Below are 26,541 nucleotides of genomic sequence, written 5' to 3'. Positions count from 1 at the left end.
CTCCTGATAATGAACTTTTTAAGTTCACTGTTAACTCTTGACAGGAATCAAGACACAACCTACCAGGAACTGTTGAATAGCTTCTATTACATCCATGATCACAAGACTCTACCTGGATTCTTGTGGTTCTCCAAGGTCAAGGATAATGTCAGATAAGACAACATTTCTTCGTGGAATATCTGCCTAGTTCCTATGATTACTATAGTTGGGACTATGTGATAAATACTTGGATATGTGCAACCTCCTTACAGGGTTACACATTCTCTCTGAAATACAGAAAAGAAACTGCATGGTTTCAAGTGTTCCTAAGGATGTTATTATTCCTCACCTGAATACTGGCAAAGAAATCATGATGGCAAGTGGTAGGGAAACCATAACCACTTGCCTCATGTGATCTGAAGATCAGGTGGTCTGTGCTTTAGTTTTGGTCTACATCAACACTTGTCTGCATAACAGCAATGTCTGCCATTAAAGGCTGATGTTAGATTAACTGTGATCTCATGATAGAAATCTGCAAAGGCTTTAGAAAATACATCTTAAGAATACTTGAGAAGGTAAAACCAGTAAGATTGCCAAGCTGTGCTGTGGTTTGGGCCTACATCAGAACCTACATGAAACCACCTACCTGCATGGTGTGCTGACCAACAGTTGAAAGGGTTACTATAAGGTCTTGACAGAAATCTAAAAATCCCAGTGTTTGGTGCACATCTCATTGCATGTCTATACCTGCAAATAAAGAAAAATCCATGTTTACTGTTACAAATTTATTTTTTACCTATAGACATACTGTTCTAGTCGGTGTTTCCAAGGAAACAGATTTACCACAGGATATACAAATTTATAGGACTGTCTTACAATATTCTCCCAAAAAGTCAAACCCAGAAAAGTGCAATAGATCTTTCCACATAATATTCCACATGAGTCCAGCCAGAGGCCTACAGCCCTCAGCAATGTCTCATGCAAGTTCATATCAAGAATCTGCACCAAAAGGCCCAAAGGCAAGTGGCAGAAGCTCAAAAGTCTATGCCGGCAGGGTGAACAATCTGTGCCAGAACACTGAGGGATCTGCACTGGAACCAGGGAGTGATGCTCAAGACAAAGGCAAAGACCAGTACCCCCCACCCACCCACCCACTGAGGGAGCAACAGCAAGAAAAGCCATTGAGTTCCAGTTCCAACAAAGCTTCTCCTGGGAAATCAGCAGCCAGCATTCCTCCCCTCCTATCCTCCTTTTATGCAGTTCTGGCAACAATCCTTAGGTGGGTCACCCACCTGCTGAATCACCCTCAGTTAAGCTGAGTGTTCCCACTTAAGCTGGCCATTATTTCATCCGAACACATACCAAAAACAATTTCAGTAGAAGAATTTCAACAGTATCATTAATTACCTTGATGTCTGGAAACAACATCTTTAATGAGAAATGTAACAGCAGCTCATCTCTGTGCACCTGGAAAGAGCTTGATGGGAGAGCAAAAGACTTGAGAACACAAGTTCCAGTGTCACAGTTCTAATTTCATGGTTTCTCAGTGTTAGTCAAGGGTGTTATCTATCCTTCCTTATCACTTGCCTGGATACGTGGAAAGCTCCGTTAATAAACATGTATGTACACAGTGATGTCTTGACTGGAACCTAAGTAGATCCATGTGATAAATACATTTAAGGACACAGTCTGTTCTATCAAGATACCAACAAATAACCTTGGTCCACTTTCATCATTAGGGAACCGTTAACACTCTTTGGATCCCATCAAAACTTCAGTACCAGCAACATTCTCAGAGTCATCATATTCTCTTCACATAACACCTTCAATGATTAAATGGCCAATACTGTGGAAAAAATAGTATATCTTACCAAGACACATATAGTTATTAATAGGATTATTACTAAAGTCATTATATTTAAAGTCTAAATGCTAAGGAATAAAAAAACAGCATTATTTCCCAACTGACAATTTTTTTCCTACCTGACACACAAAAAGCATGATAACACAAATATCACCTTGATTGCCTAGGTATCTGAAAATCAAATGGTCCATATATTTTTAAAGCCCACATCATCACTCAGAAACCAGCAAAATCTCCATGAAAAATCACTGAAAAGCCTCACCAGCCCCAACCTCTGACTTGACTTCCCCTCATCTTTGTAAAATATGAACACTCTCATGTAGGGAACAGGGGAAGGGTACATTACCAGAACCTCTGCAGTAAGTGCTAGTCGCCTGTGAGCCAGGGCAGCACATGGCAAATTACAGGAAAGGTAGACAAATGAGACTGAGAAGAAGCTGAGCTTTGGGTCTGATCAGTGCTGCTCTGGGTGGCAAAGACAAAACCCCTCTAGCTTGCAGCACCTTTTATTCAGTACATGGGGAAATAAATGTAACAAGTGAAAAATAGAGTTCAGTACTTCACATTGGGATAAACAAGGTGTAACAAAAAGCTGGGGGGCAGTGGAAATCTAAGAGCAATGAGGAATTATGCAGATGAAGATTTGGTTCCTCCCTGGAATCTCCCACAGGTGTGGTCTTGTCCTGCAGATTGCAGCATCCCGGGTGGGGGGGTGGGGGGTGGGGGGTGGGGGGTGGGCGGGATCACTGAGGTCTCAGTTGTGACCAGAGGCCAAAATGCAATTATGTCTGGAATGTCCTAGCTTGGCTGTAGGGAGAACTAGGCCTACTCAAATAATTTTTCACTAGAATTATGTAGCATTGCTCCCAACACTCTCAGACAGTTATGATGCCCCTAACAATCCTTTGTCTCCTGTTTACAGGCAGCAAATGCTCCAGTCAGTCCTATAGGACCTAATGAGATCTGATTAGTGCATGCCTCTGCTTCTCAGTGTTACACGGCCCTGGAATTGACCACTATGGGGGTATTTGCACTAAAAAAGTTAATAGATTCCACACTTGGGGCATTTCTTTTGGGAGAACCAGTTATTAAGCATTTACCAGAATATGCTGGTGCACAAAGGAATAAATGAACAGGGAGAAGCACTATGAATACTGACAACTCAATCTTTTTGTTTCTCATGAAGTTCTTGCAACTTTTGTAGATGAAAGAATATGTCAGTTTGCTCCACATATGCCTTAAAATACACTATTTTTCTAAATTGTTATATATTTTATGAAAAGAGATGTTAGATACTTTTATTACAAATTTCTTAATATAATATTAATGCTGGTTTGGAACTTACAAATCTCATGTCAAAAGTTTATAAATGTGCTTACAAAGATAGGTATTAAATAATTCTTATTATGTAATTGTTCAAAAAGATTTAGATTAGTGTATATATATATTACTAGACCTAGCATAGAAATCAGATACATAAATTTATAACATAGGTATAAATTTATAAAATCACCAATACAGGTTTGAACACACACACACACACACACACACACACACACACGCCCCTTCATCCATTCATCCTAGTAATAGTCTTATTAGTAGTGGGTCTCTAGGGCTCAGACTTACTAAAATGTTTCTGATTTAAATCCAAAGAGCTGAAAACTCATAAGTTGGGTTGGAGATGCTTACAAGCCAGAAAAATCATGTTCTAGAATACATTAAGAGTAATAGCGATGCACAGAACGTATGAGAACCCCATTCATCAGCTGAAAAGACCTCTGGGATTGGACAGAGTGGAAACAAAAAGGCCAGTTCAAATCACAAAGCCAAATCTCACTAAAAGGTCTTTCTTTTGAAGACTGCATTTAATTGACCAGCAACCTAGCAAGTAGTACATTTGTAGAATGCAGTTTAGCTGAAAAGCTGGTTTTATGAAGGAGTCAATGACCACTGGAAGTAATCAATACGCCCATCCCCATGGGCCATGGCCTAAGTACATATGGATTTCAGACCCCTGCTTCTAGTTGCATACTGGTCATGCCTTCTGATTAGCTCTGACACACAAAGAGCTCTGAAATTATCTTTCCTGTTCTGACTATACAAAAACAGCTGAACAAACTAAAAATCAGCAACTTTAATTAGATCTACAAGAGCACTAAGGTCACATCACAAACTGCCACAGCAAAAAACAGACAGACATGCAAAGATAGAGAATCACAGTTTACCAGGACCAGAGACATATGGAGATAGAAACTGGTAGGAACAAATAAACAGCAACTGATGAACTGCTGAAAGCTGACTGCAGACTAACTCCAGAGTTAAAATCCACTGTACCCTGTTTTAGGGGGCCTCCTATAATACTGGTGTGGGTTTGGCCTTCAGAAGACCCACCAGGGGTGAGTCAAATATGAGAGACAATCTTCTCTTCTGTGAGCAGTGAAGAACAGAAGGAACCACTTTGAAATAAGCCCAGACAGTTCTACTTTCTCTAATGAGATTGTGCTCAAGGGAAGCTACTTTGCTACAGCTTTATCTGATGAAGAGGAAGAGCAACTAGACATTGTTAATCATTCTAGATTTTCTGTCTTGCATAAGAGGATAAAAAAGTTGAGAAAAGTTCCTGATGGCTACAACTCAGGAACTCAAGTCCATTAGAAAACTGATATATAATTTTAAGGTGGAATGCTTCCCTTCCTCAAAATCTTATCCCTACACTGACAGAGCTCCTATATAAAAACAGTGGGTTACAAAAGAGACACCTAAGAGAGACATTTTATTTAAGAAGAGGTTCTTAGGAGACTTGGAAACAGCATGGAAGTGGCAAACAATGGGAAATTAGAGAAAAATGGAATCTTTGGGGCACAGTTATAATAACCCTTAAACAGGAAACACCCAGGTCCTGGCCAGACTAATATCATCTTTATACTGATAGCCTGACTGCCTCAGTGCCCAACAACAAAATTTTGGATATACTAAAGGCAAGAAGAAAATGCGATCTGAAGAAACAGAATGAGCATCAGTACTGGATTCAGATATAACACAGATTTTGAAATTGTCAGATAAGAAGCTTACAACAACTGTGATTGATATATTAAAGGTTTTATGGTATGCTAAAGAATTTATTTGGTGTTTGATCCCATTCCTGGCAAAGAATTTCAAAATCCCTTGGAACTTCCTGAGTTATGGGCATATTTGTGTTAATGTTGATCTTAATGAAATGACTCATGATAGATGCCTAATTAGCTTCAAGATCAGGGCTGGTCACTAGAGAGACCAAACTCATGATTAGAAGGCTGGAATCCTGGGCCAGTCTGACCTCCATGAAGGAGAAAGCACGGAAGATTGAACTCAATCACATGCCCAGTGGTTTACACAGTCATGCCTGTGTGATGACAGCCCATACGAAAACTCTGGACACCAAGTGGAGCATCCCAAATCATGAACACACTGCGGTGCACAGACAATGCTACATCCAGATTCCATAGAAAGGATACAAGAGCACTGAATCCTGGCCCTTCTGGAACTTTTCCTGTGTGTTTCCTTCATAATAAAACTGTATCTGTAAGAACAGCATTTTCGGGAAGCTGCACTTTCGAGCCAGGCGGCAGAACCACTGAGCTAAATCTGCAGCAGTACAGCATTTGTACTGTGTTCTGTGAATCATTAGAGTGAATTATCAAAATTGGAGTGGTTGTTGAGACTTCAAAATTTATAGCTTGTAAGTCAGAAGCATAGGAAATATGAGGACCACACTTGCTGCTGGCATCTAGAGTAAGAGGCAGTCTTGGGGAGGGCTAAACAATTAACTTGTGAATTACAGATGGTGCCAGACTCAAAATGCAATGAGTAGAGTTGAATCCAAGCAAGAACAAATGGAAAAAGTAGAAAACATTTAAGAACACATGGGGAACAGAAGAATTAAAGTCAGTATGCTATAGAGAAACTTGTATATCTTTGTTTATTGTGGCACAAACTCAAAATAGCCAAGATATGGAATCAGTGTAGATGAAAATCAACAGATCAATGAAGAAAATATGATATGTACACACAATGGAGTGATATTCAGCCATAGAAGAAACAAAATTATGTCATTTGTGGGAAAATGGATGGAAATAAAGACAATCACATTAAGTGAAATAAGCCAGACTCAGAAAGATAAGTACATGGATTTTGTAAAAATGGACATGAAAGCAGGAGGGACACTACTTGACCAGAGAAAGGGAATAAAGAAGAGGAAGAAATAGGTGTGAGGCAGGGTAATAGGGGGCTAGATATGATCAAAATATGTTATATGCCTGTATGAAAATCCCACAATGAAAACCAGCCTTTTTTAAAACTACTATGCCCTAAAATTAATACCTATAAAAAAGAACAGTTCAGTAACATAATCAAAAAGAAATGGAAACTCTAACAAAGAATCAAAAGGAAATCGGAGATACAAAAGAACATTGTGGCAGAAATGAAGAATGCCTTGAAGGATGATCAGGTTAGAAATGACTGGGGAAAAGATCAGTGAGCTGGATGATAAGTCAATAGAAACTGCCTAGGCTGAAAGACAAAGAGAGAACAAAAGAATAAAAAAAACCCCAGAACATTCAAGAATTGTGGGACAATTACAAAAGGCATAACATGCCCATAATGGGAACTCTAGAAGAAGAAAGGAACATAAAAAATAACTGAAGTAATAGTAGCTCAGAATTTTCTAAAATTAAGGACACACACCAAATCTCAGGTTCAAGAACCTTTACAACAATTAGCAAGGTAAATACAGAAAAAATTATCAGTACACATATCAAATTCAATGTGTAAAAATCAAAAAAAAGAAACTCCTGTAAAATGCAGGGAGATAAGACTTTAACTACTGAACGACAAAGTTAAGAATTACACCAGGGTTCTCAGAAATCTTGTAAGCAAGAAGAGAATGCAATAAAATATTTAAGGCATTGACACAAATAACCCATCCACGCAATGCTAAAATTCTTTGTACAGCAAAAATTTCCTTCTGACATAAAGAAATAAATGTTTTTCAGATAACAATTGAAGAAATGTAATGCCAAGATATGCTAGACAAGAAATGTTCCAATAAGTTCTTTAGAGATAGAAATCAAATATGACAAGAGAGGGACCGAGGAAGCAGAAAGGAAAGAAGGAACTGAGGAAGGTAGGAAGGAAGAAAGACAGGAGGGAGGGAGGAAACAGGTGGGGAGAGGAGGAGAGTAACAAGGGAAGGGAGAAAGAAAGGGCATTGGAGAGGAATAAAGAGAGGTAAAACAGAACATTTTATTCTTAATCCATTAGATAACTGCTCAAAGTAATAGTAGCAACAATATATTGGGTGCATATAATTTATGAATGAGTGGAATCAGTGACAGCAACAGTGGCAGGGATGGTGAAACGTTTATAGCTTTCAATGATACAAACAGCCTGCTGCAGCACAAGTGCCATAGGTTTGCCACCACTGGCATAGGGAGTAGTAGCATGGGGGAACTGAGAATGCTATGCTCTAAGGTACCTATGTTAGCAGAGAAGCAGTATACTGTTATTTGAAACTAACAACTTAGACTTGGTGGTTTTAGATAAGTTGTAAATATACATTGCAAACTCTATGACAAGCACTAACACTTTTTAAAATTTTTTATTTATTTAATTTTTCTTTTTGGTCCTGGGGATTGAACTCTGGTCCTTGCACTTGAGCAACAGGCAGCAAAACCACTGAGCTAAATCCTTGTCCCACACTCACATTTTTAAAAGGTATAATTGATATGCTAAGTGAAGAGAGAAAATGTATTCATTAAAGAAACAAGGCAAGAAAAATGACAGAAGGACTACTCTCTAGAATATATAAAGAATTGAAAAAAATCTGACCCCCCAGATTCAAAGACCCAATTCAAAATGGGCATGTGAAGGGAACAGACATTTCTCAAAGAAGTAAAAGCAGCAAACAAATATATGAAAAAATGTTCAACATCACTCATCATTCAAGAGATGCAGATGAAAACAACACTGAGATTCTACCTCACACCACAAAGAATGGCTGCTATCAAGAAATCATCCAATCACAAATGCTGGCAGGGTTGTGGGGAGACAGGAACCCTTCTCCATTGCTGGTGGGAGTGTAGACTGGTGCACCCACTGTGGGAATCAGTATGGAGATACCTCAAAGAACTAAGGATAGAGGTCCCATTTGACCCAGATAGTCCCCTGCTGGGTATCTTCCACCAAGAATTAAAAGAATCATACCACAGTGATAGATGTGTCCCCATGTTCCTAGCGGCACAGTTTGTAATAGCTAAAGCTTGGAAGCAGCCCAAGTGCCCATCAACTGGAACCTGGATAAAGAAAAGGTGGGTTTTTTAATCAAATGGAGTACTACTCAGCCATAAAGAATGAAAGACTAGAGTCATTGATAGCTAACTGGATGCATATCAAGGCCATGCTCTTAAGTGAAATAAATAGGACACACATGTGTAAATACCAAATAGTTTCACTAGTGTGAGAAACTGAGAGTGTAAACAAGGGTTAAAATGATAACAATGAGTAATTGATAATTTGAAAGAGGAAAAAAGGTCCAAAGACGAAGGTGTGAAGGGAGGGGAAGGGGAAAGGAAAAGAGGGAAAGGAAAAACTATGAGAAAAGAAAAAATAAATGGAAAGGATGTCTACGGAAATAGGGAAGGGTGGAGGGTGTGAAGGGCACACAGGTAATGAGGAAAAACATAAGAACCAAGATACATCATGTACAGGTACAAACACCCAATGATAAATGTAAATGAATTGTATACCTAAAATGTACCAATAAAAGAACTTAATATATAAAAATTAACAAAGAAAAAAAAGAAAAATGAGGGAAGATTTTTAAAGAAATGAAAAACTGTCATGACTAGAAAACCCAAGCATGGTAGAGATTAACTGAACTATATCAATGATTATTTTTAATATGAATTACCTAAATATATCAATTTAAACGTAAAGACAGTCAGAGCATACTTTTGAAAAAAATTGAAGTATAGCTTTTCTAGTCTACATAATTCCATTTGACATAATTAAAAATGGAAGGATAGAGAAAGATGATATACCATGGCAACACAACCCAATGAAATCTGAACTAGCAATATCAATTTCAGACAAAGCAGACTTCAAGAAAGAATCAGGGATAAAGAATTGTAATAGATAATGATAAATGGAGTCAGCTCTCCAAGAAGGCATAGTAAATCTTAACATATATGCACCTGAACAACTGATTATCAAAATAGGTGGGAAAAAAGATCATTAGAGCTACAAGAAGAAATAGACACATACATTATTATAGTTGGAAACTTCAACACTCTTCAATCAGTAATTGATAGATGCAGCTGAAAGAAAAAATGGAAGTGCATAGTTGAATGAAAGGCCACCATCAGTTCATCGGATGTAACTGACATTTCATAAATACTTCATCCAACAAAGCAGAACAAATTCTCTTGAAGCTCACATGGAACATTTACTAAGACAGACCACATTCTAGGCCACAGGACAGATGTTAAGAAATCATAGTTTGTTCTTGTACTACAAGGAAATTAAGCTAGATATCAATAACAGAAACATAGCTAGAAAATTCCCAAAATATTTAGACTGCAACACACTTCCAAATGACATTTATCAGGAGGGTCTCAAGAAACTTTAAACTATTTTAAAGTAAATGATGAGAACACAAATTATCAAAATATGTTGAAGGCAGCAAAACCAGTGCATAGAGGAAAATTGATAACATTGAAAGAACAGTATTAGAAAACAAGAAACAGTAATCTAAGCTTCCACTTTAGGAAGCTACACAAATGAGAGCAATATAAAATGAATGCAAGGGCCAGGGATTTAGCTCAGTGGTTCCACCACCTGCCTCACAAGTGCAAGGTCCCAAGTTCGATTCCCGGTACCAAAATAAAGAAATAAATAAAATGAATGCAAACAAAAGAAAAAAACAATAAAAATTATTGCATAAATCAATACAATTGAAAAATAAAATTTTTTTAAAAATATTGCTAAAACCAGAATATGATACTTTGAAGATCAATGAAATCAATAAATCTTAAACCAGGCTAATCAAGACAAAGAGAGAAAGAGGTCAATTACTAATATCACAAACAAGAGAGGACATCAATACTGAGCTCATTGAAATGAAGAAGATAATTTAGAGTATTCTGAACAACTCTATGCTGTGAGAGACCAGAGAAGAGAGGCCTAACTGGCCTCTCTGAGCACAAAGGAGAAAGGCTGCACTCAGGGTGACTCCATATTGTGGGTTCCAGGGAAAAGCTAGAACACCTAAGATTAAGTTGTTTACCAGAGTATGTACTAGTGGATATTGGAAAGCAGATGAACCTTGTGCTACTTTGATTGCTTGTACCAGTGTTTAGGTGAATAAATACAAGATGAGCCAGATGCTGGGGCTCCTAAGAGGCAAGAGCCCCCTGGCTGCCCAAAGTTAAACTGATTCACGTCTCCTTGTTATTCATCCTTGCTTGTCCCCAGGCAACCAGTCTATTTAACAAAAATAGCTATCACTTTTAGATACCTTCTAAACCTACCTGCAGTAGGTAGATTTTCCTTCTTCAGTCTTCCTTAACACCCTGAGGACACAGGAAGGGACACTACATGTTCCCTTTCATTCACGGATTTTAGTTTTGTTGTTTCTGTTTTCTCGTCTCATGGAATGACAGGTAAGCTTTGTTAGTTTTCTGCAGTCATTATTGGCAACCACTATGTCTTCCTGTTCCCAGCCTGAACATAGTCTTGGCTAATTACTACCATAATCTTTAATTAGTTGTTGTTTGGCACAATGAATGATCACTATTTCCCAAGCCTGAACTGTTTCCAACTCATTCCATAGTAGAGTTATAACTGTCTCAAGTGTCTGCTTGGATCTTGATCATTTTTTAGGCCAAACGATCAATATTTGTTCTTATAGAAGTACTATTTTGTCCCTAACCTACTTCTTTCAAAATGAAATGTTTATGGATATTTTCCTTCTTGCACATTTCTTCACACTGGAAACTCTCAAAACTCTTGAAAATATGGATGCTTCTCCCAGTTTTATGCTCTAGAGCACAGGTTAGCCAACTTTTCTTGTAAAGGGCCTGATCATAAGTACTTCCGGTTTTGCCAACTTCTATCTCAAATGACTCACTGTGTCTTTCTATTGTGAAAGCCATCCACAGGAGTTTACACAAAGGAGTCAAATTGAGCCTCAATAGCCCTAAACAGTAAGCTACTCTAAACGTGCTGCCTCTTAACTTCTCTCCCTGTCTCACTTTACCTACCAGTGTTTTGTGAGTCACTTCCTACGTAAACTGCCCTGGGATCTGGTATCTCAGGGTCAGTAACCCAAACTTAAGGTAACTGCAATAGAAAGATGAAACCTGCATTAACATGGTGAATAGATTTGAAACTAAGATTGATGGTGAAAGAAATTGTGAACACAAAATGAGAAGACAGATGTAAGAGTACTGAGAAAAGATAAAGCACTCCACACATATAAGGTGAGAACACTTATATTATGGTTGTCTTTAGAGTCTGAACCAGAAAATTGCTGTATAAAACACTGCCAATTCAAAGCTACTCTTAATTAGGGAGGCAAGCAGTCATATGAACAATATAAAACAGATGATTGAAAAATAACAGCATCAAAGAAATATGGAAAATTTACGCTGCATGTTTCACATCTTGTTATAGATTTTTCTGTCAAATAAAGTTTGTAGAATAACAATGTCTCTATATAAGTTAGCTGGATCAAAAAAGGTAACATTTGCAATAGTGTTTTTGACCTATTTTGAAAGTGAGAAAAACATTATAGAAAGAGTTGACTTTTCTTTTCAACATAACCCATCCTAATTTCCTTCCTGTTTTCCCAAGCACAATGACACTCATTAAATTGGTGTCTATTCATGTTCATGGTTTTATGATTTTCACCCCACATCCATGGCCCTATAAGCAATATACACTGTAAGTTTTGTGATTTTAAAATTTACATAAATATGGTCATGCTGTTCAAATCATTCTGTAACTTGCTGTGATCACACAACATTACCACTGAGACCCATCCATGCTGATATATGTTAATTGAGTATACACACGTCTTTGGAGAGATCCTCCCTCTTCTATAGGATAAGTTATTTTGTGTGTCCTTTCATAAAATACATCAGGGATTCTCAAGTGGAGCAATTTTGGCCAGGGCAGTGTCTGGAGCCATTGGGGGATGTGACACTGCCATCTAATGGGTAGAGGCCAGCGAAGCTGCTAAGCTTCCCACAGTGTGCAGAACTGCTCCCACATCGAAGAAGCATCTGGGCCAAAATGATAACAGTGCCAAGAGAAATCCATGGTATAAATAGAAACCATCTATTCTACATTCCTGAAGAACTCCTGAAAATGGAGAAGTAACCCAAATAGACAATTCAAGCTGAGATAGTACCCATTCTGCCTGATGGATCATCAGAACTGTGTCTTCCATGCACTAGAGAATGTTTTCTTCTTACACATGGATTTTCAACAGTTTTATGGATAACCATTATTGCTTATTTTGGGGGGTTGTGTTTATGGGCATGTGTACTGTGTGTGTATTATGCTAGGAGAGAATACCCACAAGTTGGATCCTTTGTATTATTCATATTGATAGGATAATATAAGGAGAATTAAACTAGATTTAAGGTAGCAAAGAGTAACCATATTTTAGGATCTCATACATGGTGTTAAAAGATAATTTTTAAATGATAAAATCATGATTCTCCTATACAACATAAACATTTGTTAAAGATTTTGCTCTGCTCATTAAAAATTTGAAAAACTTTAAGGTATTAACCAGTTTAAAAGAGAATCCAAAGAATAGACACAAGGGCTAGGGATTTAGCTCAGTGGTTTTGCTGCCTGCTGCACAAGCGCAAGGACTCAAGTTCGAACCCTGTACCAAAAGAAAAACAACAACAAAGAATAGACACAAATAGAGTGGACTCTTGACTTACAAACTCAATCAGTTTCCAAGACTGGTTGTAACTCAAGTTGGTTGTAAGTCAATATAGCTGAGATCTGAATTTTTACCTGGGTACACACTATAGATAACAAAAGGCAGACTTAGGTCCATTAACCTAATTAACCCAAGTTGTTCGTGTGTCAGGACAGTCGTACCTTGAGGGTCCAATGTATAGGGGAAGAACAGTGAAATGAATGTGCAAATTGAGACAAGAGTGGCTTTTCCATCATAGGAGAGAGAGACTGAGCTTCTCTCCTCTGTCAGACAGGAAATAATTTGGTGTTTATAAACAACAAATGCTTTGCATTTCTATCTATTATCAATCATTTACAAAGTTGTAAAACAGCTCCCAAAGAACAAGATAACCCAATAGGGAGTACGACTTCTTTTCCTGTAAAGGCATACATTTAAGAATGTATAGCCCAAACTTCAGAATATATGCAACCTACTATTGTGATTATCTTGTGTAAGCTGTGAAGCAAATACAGGATTTCCACTACCCCCAAGAGAATGGATGTTTCTTTTGTCAGTCATCATGGGAAGAACACATTCCAGGGCAGTAAAACAATGCCAGGCCCAGGTTGAGACAGTTTGGAGAACTTCCTTCTCTAAGGTGGGAAAAATTGGACCTCAGTCCCAAAGTAGGGAGGTACCCAGATTCGCCTGTCTCTTGCCTCCCTGATCTGCCTCCCTACCAGAGGATGGATGTGGGAATGAGGCAGGGTTTCATAGTTTCAGTTTGGATGTGTCAGTTCTAAACCTATCTAATTCTCCTGGCTGTTGTAAATTATTCTGTTTTAAGTTTCTTTTCCTTGACTTTCAAGATAAAGTGGATGATTTTAGCACATTTTAGATATGAGGAATTTGGAGAAGGAATGACCTTGCTTGGAGGCCATAATAGGATGAATCATCAGTGGTCATCAGGGGAAGACAGTGATATCCAGCAGCATTACTGTCCAGAAGAAAGACAAAAAGGCAGGTGTCAAAAGTGACTGGGCCTGAATATTCATTAGGCACTAACCTGGGGACATCAGAAATAGGGAAATAATTGGAGGAAGGACAGTTTTCTGCAGTTTTGCTGATTTGAGCTTACACCATGGAAGCTGGGCTTGAATCTGAAGTATGCCTTTTGCTGTCAAAGATTATTAAAGTCTGAGACTCGTGTTACTGGTTGTGGGAACATTTTATAAACCAGAAAGATTGAAAATGCAATGATAAAGGTGATAGGATAAAAGGGTGTTTTCTTCAGTTGTAAAATTCAGTTCCTAATTTGGTCTAGAAATAGTGAACAAACTCATATTGAGTAGGTAACAAGAAAATCAACAGCAAGAAAAAAAATCAAGATCATGATGATCCAGGCTTCCAGAGGATTTAATCACCTGCCATTGGAATTACTATGCTTAAAACACCTTCTGCAGAATTCTTTGCATAAGCCTATTAAAGACAGTTCATGAAATGTGCTTCTCACTTTGTGCAACCTATTCAGATATAGGTTTGGCTTTAGACTCATAAGTCCAAGACCACAGAAATTCACTCTCTTATTTGATTTAGTAAGAATTAGTATACTAAGGCTAAATTTTACACTTCTCAGCCTAAATGTCAAGGACAACTGTAGGTACATGATTAGCCCCCAGATGGAATTTGCATCAGAAAGGCAGCATGCCTGATAGAAAGGTCTGGAACCTTGGTCTTAAATTGCACCCTGGCACCTACTAATTGAAAAATCTTGAATAATTTGAATCTCAATGGGTTTTTATTTAATCTTATTAAAATGAATCGTTTAACCAGATGATCCTTTTTTTTTTTTTTTTTTTTTTTGGTATTGGAGATCAAACTTGGGACCTTGTGCTTGCAAGGCAGGCAGTGGAACCACTGAGCTAAATCCCTGATCCCTAACCAGATGATTCTTATTGGTTCATCTAGCTAAAGTTTCTTTGATTTTATAAAGCAGTTGTCCAGAATTCTTCCAGTTTTGCATGTGGCAGAGGAACAGATGTAACGTATGGAAAGATAAGAGCCAAGAACTCTGACTTTTTCTCCACAAAGTTACTGACTAAACACAAAGTGTTTGTATCTGATTTTTTAAATGACTTCAAATTTTGTCTTTTGTTCTCTTTACATCCATAGCTTTTTCACATACAGAGTAAACTAGTTAAATTAAGTCAAATAATAATAAGGAAATAATTGACATCTATTAAAACTATTAAAAACCAGGAAAATACATATGCTGAAAAAGCTATAGGAAAACTGCAACACACACCCATGCTGATGTTACTGGCAAAACATTTTGAGGTGGCATTTTGAATATACTTATCAAGTATCATAAACTTGTTTGACTTAGTAAACCCCCTATTCCAAATTTATATTTAGGATTGTTCTATTTCTCCAACTCTAAGTTTCAACTTTAAAATTTAATATCAATTCAATAATGCTTTAAAAGGAAAAACCAAATATACTAAAATATTACTTGATACACAATAAAAGAATATGTATACCTTGGAATAAAAGAAGTATGAAAATATTAAAGGAGAAAAATCCATATACAAAAATATACTCAAAGCAGACTTAGCTTTTGTTTCTTTGATTTTTTTTTTTTTTTTTTTTTTTTTTGGTACTGGTGATAGAACTCAGGTCCTTGTGCTTGCGTAGCAGGTGGCAAAACCACTGAGCTAAATCCCTGGCCCAAATTAACCTGGGAAGTTGGATTGGTTGTTTTGTTTTGTTTTGGTACCAGGGATCGAACTCGGGTCCTTGTGCTTGCACAACAGGTGGCAAAACCACTGAGCTAAATCCCTGGCCCTCTTTGCTTTGTTTTTTGAGATAGGATCTTGTGATGTAATCTAAAATGGCCTTATACTTACTATGTTGCTCAGACTGGCACTGCACTCTCCAAAATCCTCCTGTCTCAGCCTCTTGATTCTAGAATTATAGGCACCCCTCTGTGTGGCATAGAGCAGAGTTATTTATAATTTCAAAAAATAGCACTGGCATCTAGTAATAAGAAAATGATTAAATAAAACATGTAATATACAAATACAGTGGATGTAACACAGCTCTTAAAAATTCTACAAAAAAGTGAAAAAGGAGGCATAGTTCCAAATTATTGTTACAAAATCTGTAAAATGTATAAGTGCATAAAATGTAGTTTTATCAACTTAGCAATATGTTCATATGGATAAAAATATTAAAAGATTTTCAACAAATGAGAAATTATGTCACTGAGATACTGGAATTGCATATACGTGTGTATTTTTAAATCTTTCATATAGTTAAAATGTTTCAATCACAAGTAAAAATTCTTAGAAACATTCATGTTTGTATTATACATATTTAAAGTGTACAACATGATGTTTTCACATATAGTCCACCAAAAAATATGTATGCATACTTCAGAAAAAAACATATAAATATTTTAATACTCAACTTATTGAGATATCATGAGATTAATGTAAGTTACCTTTGGCCTCTACCATTACAAGAGGTGCTCAAAGTGGTGTCTGTGCACTTCCAGACATTTATTAGTATGGCAAACTGCTGGGTTTTAATGTTTGCAGTGCTTTTAAAACATTTAAAATTGTCGTTTTGGACTTACATCCTAATTTCAATGTTATCCTCACCATCAGGACTTCTACCATGCACCGCTACTTCAAAAATTTGTATTAATCTTTCAGATATTTGCAGTGCATCTATGAGTTAATTTTATCAGAGGGAGGGAGTTTCTTATCTCTTGTATCATTAATTGAGGCTTTCATACATGACTTGATAATTATTGGTTTCCCCTTAAAACTATTACACACTATTACACACACATGCACAGTGAGAGTCTTGTGAGTTCTCTACCCTGTGACACTCAACCAAAGCCTTATATAATTTTTCCTTTTTAATTTTTTTATTCTTTCTGAGAACCTCTGACATTTTTTACCATTGATTTTTTTTCTTTTTTGGTACCAAGAATTGAACTCAGGACCTTGCGCTTGCCAGGCAGGTGAGGCACCATTGCACTAACCCCTGGTCCCTACCTTCAAAATTTAAAACATTGTTTGCATATACCCTGTTCCTGGATAGATTTGTCAGTTTTACTTTGGCTAGGGCTAGGTCTTTTCAAACCGACCATTGAATGTTTTCCCTCAACTTTTAAAAATCTTCCGTTTGTTCTGGAATCTTTTAAACATGCCAATAACCCATACACTGGATGTCTACTCTGTGGCTCTACCTGCTTTTTCTAAGCCTGCTAGGACATAGTCTTGGGGAAAACCTCCCCCGCTCTGAGTCTGAACCTGCGGAAAGCTGTACCACCAGGAGAGAGCTTGACCATGGCATGCTGCGGGCCAGGCCCCTTCCCTCCTTTCCAACCTACAGCCGAACCAAAGGAACGAACGTAAACGTGAGGAGGCAAAGCCTGCAAAGCTTGTTCAGTACAGAGGGGTCTGGAGGACTGGGCCTCAATCACATTTTTTACATACGTCAATTTTAGAAACCTCTCCCAGGACTGAGACTCCATCGCCGCAGTCTGGCACCACAACCCCAGTCGCACGGGAAGGTACTGCTAATGGTCGCCAAGTGCGCGCCAGTTGGGAAGGGCCCGGATGTTCTTATGACGCACGCCCACTGTGGCGCAGGTACCAAACAGTGCGCATGTGCAGGAAGTAGTACTGAAGGAGGCGCAAAAAAATGCCTTGACATCAACGCCTAGAGTCCTACAAGTTCAACTAGGCTGTAAGAGAACTTCAATAGTGGGGTTTTTTTATGGCAGTTTATCTGCCTGATCCAAGACCCTACCCAGGACCACACACTGCAATTTGCTATCGTGTCATTTTTCATTTTTCTTTATTAAGGTTTATTAGCACATTATTGCAGTACATAATGAATGAATTCCTCGTGGGGAGTTGGTACATGTACATAACACATCTTCATTCTTTTTCCATTCTTTTCCCTTCATCCTTTTTCTCCTCCATTCATGTCTTCATCCCCTTCCCTTTTGCAAAAGATCTATCTCTCTGATTTTTATTTTATTTTCCTCTTTATTTATATTTTGGGTTTCTTATATAAGAGAAACCATGTCATATTTAAGCTTGTGTGCCTGATTTATTTCACTTAACATTATGGTCTCAAGGTGCATCTATTTTCCTACAAATTTCCTACCAAGTTTCCTTCAAGATAATCCTTCTATATGACATAGTAATAATATGCCACTTGTGTAAAAACCATATTTTCTATATCCATTCATGCCTTGATGGACATAAAGGCTGCTTAGAAGATTTCTCTCTTATGAGTTGTGCTGCCATAATCAGTTTTTCAGTTTCTCTTTAATGACATACACATTTTGAGGTGGTTTTGTAGCATTTGGGATCCAACCCAGAGCTTCATCCATGCTAGGCCAGTGCTCTACCACTGAGCTAAACCCCCAGGTCTGGCATTGACATTTTTTAAGAAGACAGGGTGGTTGTTTTGTATAATGTGTCCATCTATTCTGTGTTATCTCCTGTTATCTCAGGATCAGGTAATGAATTGGTGGTAGAAGTTCATACGTGAGGAGGTTTGCATCCCTGTGGCTGTGTTGTCTCAGAAGGCATGCCATAGGACTTGGTTATGACTAATCTTTTGGTTGAGGTGGTGTCTTCCAGCTTTCTCCACTATAAAGATACCTTTTCCCCCATTGCAGGTAAGGACCTTTTTTTTTAGGTTCCTGTTCCCCATGGAATCTCCGTAGGGTCTTTTATTACAGCATGTCAAATATCAATCTCTTTAACTTTACCCCTGCCTTGCTCTTATTAAATTCCCTCTCCAAGTTCGCAGTCTTATTACCCACCCAGAACCTCCAGCTAGAAAATTCAGGGGTCTTTAATTTCTCCTTGTCCATATGTAGCCAAGAGGTCCTAGTGATTCTCAGAAATATCTCCCAAATCAGACACCTTTTCTACTCTAATAATTTAACAGGCTAAGGGACTATATTGGGTGATGATTTAGGCAACATATTGTCTTAGGAACAGGACGGGATGTGTACATTTATGCCCAGGGGCAGTTGGAAAAGTGTAACAGACACTTTTTGTCATGCATAGTTGTAGGAACATCCCAGCTTATTTTGGGAGAACCCCTCCACCTTCAACCCAAGACCTCTAATCTGTACATTCAGGAGTGGATTTTTTCAGATTAAAGTAAATAAGGACAGTCACTTCCATGGTTATACAGGTTGGTTATGAATAAATCGTTTAAAAAAGGCCAATCAGAACAAATGTGAAGAATGTTATATGAAATGATGGAAATACAAGCCTTCTCATTTGGGAAATCATCTGAGAGCTGCTATGGCCCAAGGTAAGCCTGGAATAGATAAGAGAAGGTATGCTGAAGAACCCAGAAGTGGAGAAAGGTCTGAGGAAGGAGAACAACACAGTGAAAGCTGGAAGTTTCATTCAGTTCACAGTGCTCAGCCATCCAGGCACATGGTTGCTTCTGCAGCAGTAATGCACAAAGGCCTAAGGACTGCTTGGAGCCAGTGGTAGAACTTTGTGTCATCTACAGAGTGCTGTTTTCACAGGGATGCAGAACGCAAGAGTTGAGTTGGGAAGGCTTCCACCCAAATTTCCAAAGAAGGCCTGGCAGGCCAGGCTGGGTGTCCCTGAGAGGGCAGCGCATGCAGCTGTGAGAGTTAAGCCAAAGGTGCACTGGAGGACCCAGGATGAGGGTGCGGTCAGGAACATGGAACACCTGCAGAAAGCCACGCACCCAAACATGTAACCCTCATCTAATCAGGAAGGAAACATCAGGAAAACTTAAATTGAGGGACATTCTATAAGATATCAGCTCAGTCATCCTCCAAACTGTCAGCTCATCCAAAATGAAAAAAGGAAAAATTGTGAAAACATCAGTCAAGGGGTGTCTGAGGGATGCAACAATGAAATGCAATGTGGCAGCCCGGACGGGACTGCAGATTGCTGTGGAGAGCAAGTGGTGAAGGTGGATCTTAGTTAGTAATTGTACATCAATATTTGCTCACTCCTTGTACAGGATGTACTAGACTAATGGATGACATTAATAACAGGAAATGGGAGAACTGGGTGGCCATCTTAATTGTATATAAATCTAAAACTCGTAATATATATAAGCTGTACTATGAGTTGTTGTTGTTTTGGTATTTTTGGTTTTTCTTTCTTTTGGTACCGGGGATTGAACTCAGGACCTTGTGCTGGTGAGGCAGGCACGGTGCCACTGGGCTAAATCCCCGGCCCTTCAAGCTCTGTTATGTACATGTAGCCACTCCTCAAATGATTGTGAACCGCACAATAAAAATAAACAACCATGTAAACTGCAGGCCTACTTTCTCATACTGAATCTCCCACCCTCAGCCATAATAGAAGCCTAAATGTACTCCAAAACCTGCAACTAAATCCCAACAAATACCGCAACCCAAAGTGCACCTTGCCCCTTGGTCCCAAGCCACTTCCTCACCCTAACTGTAGCGAAACTTTGAGGATGCGACCTCACTTCCTCGGTATTAGAACCCAGCGAAACTGGGTGCCCTTCTGAAGCTGTCTCCCGTCCTGACCCCTTGGAGGGAGACAGAGAAGAGGGGAGGATGAGCTGTTGCCATTTTGCCGCTTTCTGAAGGTCTAGCCACAGAAAGGACCGCAATCCGAGCCTTTTCCGACCTTGGCTCGGCTCTGGCCACAGATGTTTCCAGCTAATGTTCAGGAGGAACCCACATGTGAGAGAGGCAGCCCAGTGCCCATCCTGGACGTCAGCGCCAGCCGTGACCTCTCATGGGCAGTGCTTCCCCTCGCGCTCAGGGTATGTAAGGGCCCTGCTTGGACAGGGGCAGGCTGTGAGGTGTCAGAGCTCTGTCCCGCCACCCCACCACCCCGCAGCCCCCACTTCATGGCTGGAGGTACAGCAAACATTGCGGCCTGCTGGGGTACGGATTGTTTGGGACTACTTTGCTTGGAGCCCAGCCCCGAGTGCTCAGGTGCACAGAGTTTTGTGCCTGCCTCGCTCAGAAAGGATCATCAGTGTGAAGTGGAAACCCATGTTAGCATTAGCCTAGTGGGACAAAGTCAGCCAAGGCTAGGACAGTCACAGAGGGCTTGGGGTGGGGTCTGCTTTCCTCTACACCGAGGCACAGAGGACCACACAAGACACGACGCTGTCTCAGAGAGGCAGGGTGGAAGAAAAGCCCGGGCCTCTGACTCTGCTGCTCACTCGTCTCTCCCCGGCGCCGCCTCTCCCATTTTGGTAAACCTGGTCCGAAGGGCACCATCCACCGGACATTCCCCAAATCAAGATCAAAAGGGCCGGCTTGCAAGTGAACTCACCTGGAGCAGACATGGAGCCTCCCTTGTGCCTTCCCCTTGCTCAGGTGGAATATCTAGAGCCCCACGAGGCCAAAACAGATGGTGAGGGCCACAGCAGTCTGGAAGGCTTTCATGGCTTTTGGTTGGGCATTGGAATCCCCCAAATGGCCAGGATGTCTTTTCTATGCTCCGCAGGGAACTGGCAAGTGACTGACACTGCTGAGCTTTCCTCCTCCTAGCTCCGGCTCCATGTCCAGAACACCGTGGGCCTGCTCTGCAGCCAGAGCCAGCACCAGAGGAAGAGCCTCCTTGGGAGACAGGAGAGAAGCAGAAGCCAGCTCCACAGCACTCCTGCCTCTCTGCTGCCGCTGACAAGGACAGGTCCTTGCAGAAGGTGCTCTTAGAATTCTCTCCCAAGCTGCTGGCAGAGCAGCTGACCTTGATGGGTGCGGTGAGCAGCTGAGCTCTGTGGGGTGGGGTGGGGCAGGGGACACCCATCCTTCTCGCACTGATCTCCTCAGTCCTGACATTCCCAGTTTACCGGATCAAAGTTCCTTCTTCTACCAACGGCAGGCATCACCTATACTTGTCTCTCAGCCCCAAGCCACTCCTGTCCTTGGGTGGAGGTCCACAGTAGAGACAGGGCACTCCCATGCCCGCTTCACACAGTGACTGTGATGTCAACTGCGATTGGACAATTGGGAAAGAGGGCGGGGAGTCAGACCAACTGGCGGAGGAGGGTGTGCACCGAGGTGCAGGCAGGAGCATGTGTCACCTTGCCATCATCCCAGGAGACCTGGCCAGCCTTATCACTTTGTAGGCATCTGAGATTCATGGGTTCTACGGCAGATACCCACACAGAGACCCCCAGTCATAGCTGTCCCAAGACATGTGCCACTGATCTGGGCACAGGAGCAGAGGGCAGGTGAGGTTGGAAAGAAGACACTACCTCAGAATGAGCGGGACTCAGATGTCTGCGCGTGCTGGAGGTTTGGGAGGATGGTCACGGGGACAATGCCACTGATTTTCACGTCAGTGCTAGGTCCTAGGTCATAAGTTGGACATCACTAGTGGGCAGTGGAGGAACACCGGCTATTTGCAGAAGTCTCTGTCCATATCTGCAGCTTCCTGATCTCCAGCTCAGGCCACGGCCACCTGCCTGTGGATGGCTGAAGCCATCGACTCTCTGGGGTGGGTTCTGCCCGTGGGATGCTGTCTTCCTCCACAGGAGCTGTTCAAGAATGTGGTGCCCTGGGACTGCCTGGGCTCCATCTGGACCCGGAGAAACAAAAAGGGCAAAGAACCTCTGGCGCCCACCGTTCGGGCCACTACCACACATTTTAATCACGTGGCCAACTGCACGATCACCTCCTGCTCTGGGGGTCCCAGCACGAGGGCTGGAGACAGGGCCAGGGTGGTGGAGCACTGGATCCGGGTGGCCAAGCTAAGTGGTAAGAGGGTGCTGGCAATTTCCTCTGGACATCTCCAATCTGCCTCTTTTCCTCCGTCAGCTCTTGGGACTGTAGGCTCTTTTCTAAGATGTTCCATGATCCCTAGTGCCTCCTTGTCATGGGGACCCTGACCTCGACTCATAGGTCATGTGGTGTGGTGGGTGCTGTCATGTGATTTAAGCTTCTTTGAGTTTCACTAAAATCCTCCTCCCTGAAAGATAGCCTATTTAATAATTGGTGCTGGAACAACAGGATTTCAACCTGCCAAAGATTCAAACTAGACCCATACCTATCACCATGCACTAAACTAGCCCCAGCTCCGGGCTCGCTGGTGTCCACACTCGCGTGGCCGCGAGGCGGAAAGGGGCTCCTCCGCAGGCGGGGACCCGGTGCTTCCTGAGGACCGGCCAGACCGGGCAGGAACCACCCGCACAGCCTGGGACCCAGCACCTCAGGGGCCAAGGTCACCGCGCGGGCTCGCTGCGTGCTCTGCCCTTGGGCACCCAGGGGAGCGGGGAGCGAGGAGCTTCCGGGGCGCAGAAGCCCAGCAGAGGCGGCCCCCCTACAGGCCTCCGCCCGGACCAGGACAGCGGGGACACTGCCATGCAGGGGACCGTGTGGAAGCCAGGGGAGCGGCTCAGAGCGCGGGGCGAACAGGAAGGGAGGAAGCCGGGACCAGCGCGGCTCAGAATTCACTCTCCCTGTCAGCTCAGCGCAGCCACCGGGGTCCCCCAGAGGCCTTCGGGACAAGGAAGGAAGCGCGCGTGTCACAGGAGGCGGAAGGCCCCTGGCCACAGGAAGGCAGAGCGCCAGGGCGGTGAACAGCTCGCTTGAGACCCCCCCCGCCCCCCGTGCCACTGCGGAGCTCAGCTCAGGTGCCCAACGGAGCCCTCAGGGCAATGGTCCCAGCCGGGCGTCACTGTGGCCCCAGGAACAAACCATCAGATAACCGGGAAAGGGCAGGGTCCTCCTAGGCAGAGGAGTAAGGAGTGCTTGTTGGAGATGCTCCGCCCTCTGGGGAGCCTAGGTCCCCGCCCTCGCTCTGAGCTGTGCCAGCCCAGCATTCTCTCAGTTTTCCTGGAAGCTAAACCTCTTCCAAACAAAAGTTAATCAAGAAATTTAAAGACCTAAATTGAACAAGCAAAAGTTCAGGGTGTGATATCTAAGGTCACTACGGAAAATCCAGAGACCAGATACATCACTCCTAACTGCAAGACAAAAGGAAAAGTCAGGTGTGGTGGTGCTTCCCAGCAATCTCAGATCTCGGACACTGAGTAAGACCTAAACACTCTCTGTCTCTCTGTCTCTCTCTCTCTCTCTCTCTCTCTCTCTCTCTCTCTCTCTCTCTCTCTCTCTCTCTCTCTCTGAAAAAGAAACAGTGAGATGAATTACTTCCAAAGAAATAATGGAAAGCTTCCAGCCTACTTAGAGGAAGCAAGACAGAGAGGAAGACAGAATAAGGTGGTAGAAATAAGCACGAATATACGAACATATTCTCTTTATGCTACGCATTCTCATACAATACTGGCAGGGCTGGGGACCCTGGCAACCTCAGCGCGTGATCTCAGCACAGGGCTCTGCTGCCCTCCGCTGGCCGCTCGGCGTCACAGCACGCCCCGCCTGCTCTGGTCCCAGGAGAGAGCTCCAGTTTGGGAAGCTGACCTGCAGGGATGCGCGCCCCTCCTCCTGCCCCCAAGGTCGCCCTCCCATCCCTCTCCCTCGGGGACAGTTTAGAGCTACCTGTCCGCACACCCTCACGCACTCACAAGCCGCCTCTGGGAGGTGATTGCCTCATGGGCGTGGTACACCTGGGTTGTCAGGAGGTGGGATCTGGGCTGAGAGAAATCGCCTGCTTCAGGGCCTGGAAGCCTTCTTCTCGCTGCCTCTGCTCCCTGGACTCTGCTTTCTGTCTGCCAGGCCCCTCTGCCATGCCGCGCTGCCTTTGAGCTGCTGACTAGAGACTGAAACCTCTCCCAAGTTCGAGCCGAGATAAACCTCTCCTCGCTTAACTTGTGTGTGTCCGGTAGCGTGTCTCGGTGACCAAGTCACTCCCCTCGAGGTCCTGCCCTTGACACCTGCACGGCACGTGAGTGACACCTCTCAGGGGCAGGTCCAACCTTGGCTCTTGGGGAGGTTCTGGAGATGCGGTGGGGCAGCCCCCGGTGAGTCCCGGACGGGTCTAGGCCCCTGCCCCAGGTGTGTGGTCCAAAACAGTACGGTGTGTGGGTGCAGGAGTGGCTCTGCCTGTGTCCGACGCTCTCCACAAGGCCCCGGCAGCTTCCCGGCCGCACCTGTGCCCACCTCAGCCTGAGGGTGTGGGCCCACCTGAGCCACACTAGAGCTCCTGACCTGGCAAGACCCGTGGGGTCCTGATCCTTCCACGAGCTCTAGAAAGGCTCGACCGGTCTCTGGGAGGGCCTGACTCCCCTGCTGCTCAGCCACCACACAGCGCCCAGTCACGTCCTGTCCTCGTGGGATTTCTTCCCCAGCTAGCAAGGGCGGTCCATTGTGACCTCACTGGTGTGTAGGGCTGTCTTAGTCTGCAAGCTGCAGTCCTTCTGCCCCAAGACCTCTGCTGCTTTGCTGATCTCAAGACACTGACAATATTGCTCGCTGTCTGCTCAGGGCCGGTCGTCTCCATGGCAAAAGTCTTTGGCCATTCCTACCCGTGTCCATCCGTTGCCTCGGCCTTTCTCTTCAGCCATAGCAAGTGTCCTAGCAGAGGTTCTTCAGCCTTAGTCAGCCCACACTTTAACTTGCTCCTTTTCTTCCTCGTAGGCACAACAGGCATTGGGCTCTCCCATCCCAACAGCAGCATATGCATCCTTTTCAACTGGAATAAATTTTAAAGTGATTTTTTAAATCATGTCACCCATAATTCATTCATTCATCTGTTATGGCCGAATTTGGGACCCATATCATTTAACCATATTTCAGGCTAAAAGTAAGAAATAAATTTGAAAGCCTTAAGTAACGAAAAGCTAGTTTGTTTGTTCAATTCTGACATCTGACTTCGGGAAGGATTAAAAAACTTCCAGCATTCACTGTGTTGTTCTCCTTCCTCAGACCTGGCTCCGCTTCTGGGTTCTTAGGCATACCTTCTCTTATCTATTCCAGGCTTCCCTGCGGCCGTAGCAGCTCTCAGATGATTTCCCAAGATGACAAGGCTCTCATTTCCATCATTTCAAATGACATTCTTCACGTTTGTTCTGATTGGGTTTGTGTAAAGGATTCATTCAAAAGCAACCTGTATAACCACGGAAATGACTATCCTCATTGGGTTTAATCCAAACAAAATCCCCTCCCAAGTGTACACAATGGAGGTCTTGGGTTGAAGGTGGAGGTGTTCTCCCCAAAATAAGCTGCGATGTTCCTACAACTGTGCGTGACAAAAAGTGTCTGTTACAGGGTTCCAACTGTCCCTGGCCATAAACGTACACATCCCATCCTCTTCCTCAGACATTACGTTGCCTAAATCCTCCCCCAATACAGTCCCAGCTTCCATTCTTTGTTGCATTTCTAATTCAAACATTTAGGTGTGAAACACATGTCACGTACACACATCCTTGACATCCACACCTGATTCGGTCTGAGATCACCTAAGCTGAAATAGCCCTGATAGCCACACTCTTCTTGATTATCACTATTCAATGCTTCTGTGAAATTCATATCTACTGCTGATGCAGGTACAAGTGACCAAAAGAGCAATGAGGAAAGAAACACAGTTCAGAAACCCATCTGTGCACTCATTCCACAGTTATAAATACTTCAAGGAGAAAACTACTACTGCAAACAAAACAGGGCATTGGAGCAAAACATTAAAACAAAGACTCATCATCAGTACTAACTCCCATTCTGTCCATCATAACGTGCATTACTGAAAAGAAAATTGTCTTCAATACATTGTAAGGTTTTATGCTCTAAATATTTCATAGGTTTCTTATGACACTTCTAGATCAC

At 42.2% G+C, this 26,541-nt stretch overlaps 1 long non-coding RNA gene across 2 annotated transcripts in view; it reads right to left on the bottom strand.

The window, feature by feature from the left end:
* The window catches only part of LOC147821666 (uncharacterized), a 29,343-nt gene extending 7,702 nt beyond the window's left edge, over window positions 1-21,641 (bottom strand). For both annotated transcript variants that reach the window (XR_015446711.1, XR_015446713.1), the window contains exons 1-3: window positions 8,084-21,641; window positions 1,387-1,825; window positions 626-726 (exon numbers count right to left, since the gene is read on the bottom strand). This is a non-coding gene — a long non-coding RNA (uncharacterized LOC147821666). The remainder of the gene's footprint in view (window positions 1-625; window positions 727-1,386; window positions 1,826-8,083) is intronic.
* Window positions 21,642-26,541: the final 4,900 nt, after the last annotated feature.

The sequence above is a fragment of the Heterocephalus glaber genome, unplaced genomic scaffold, assembly GCF_053883595.1.
Source record: "Heterocephalus glaber isolate CG9 unplaced genomic scaffold, H.glaber_assembly_v1.0 deba00001722, whole genome shotgun sequence".
In the NCBI taxonomy this organism is placed as follows: domain Eukaryota; kingdom Metazoa; phylum Chordata; class Mammalia; order Rodentia; family Bathyergidae; genus Heterocephalus; species Heterocephalus glaber.
This window is presented reverse-complemented; position numbering and strand designations above follow the sequence as displayed.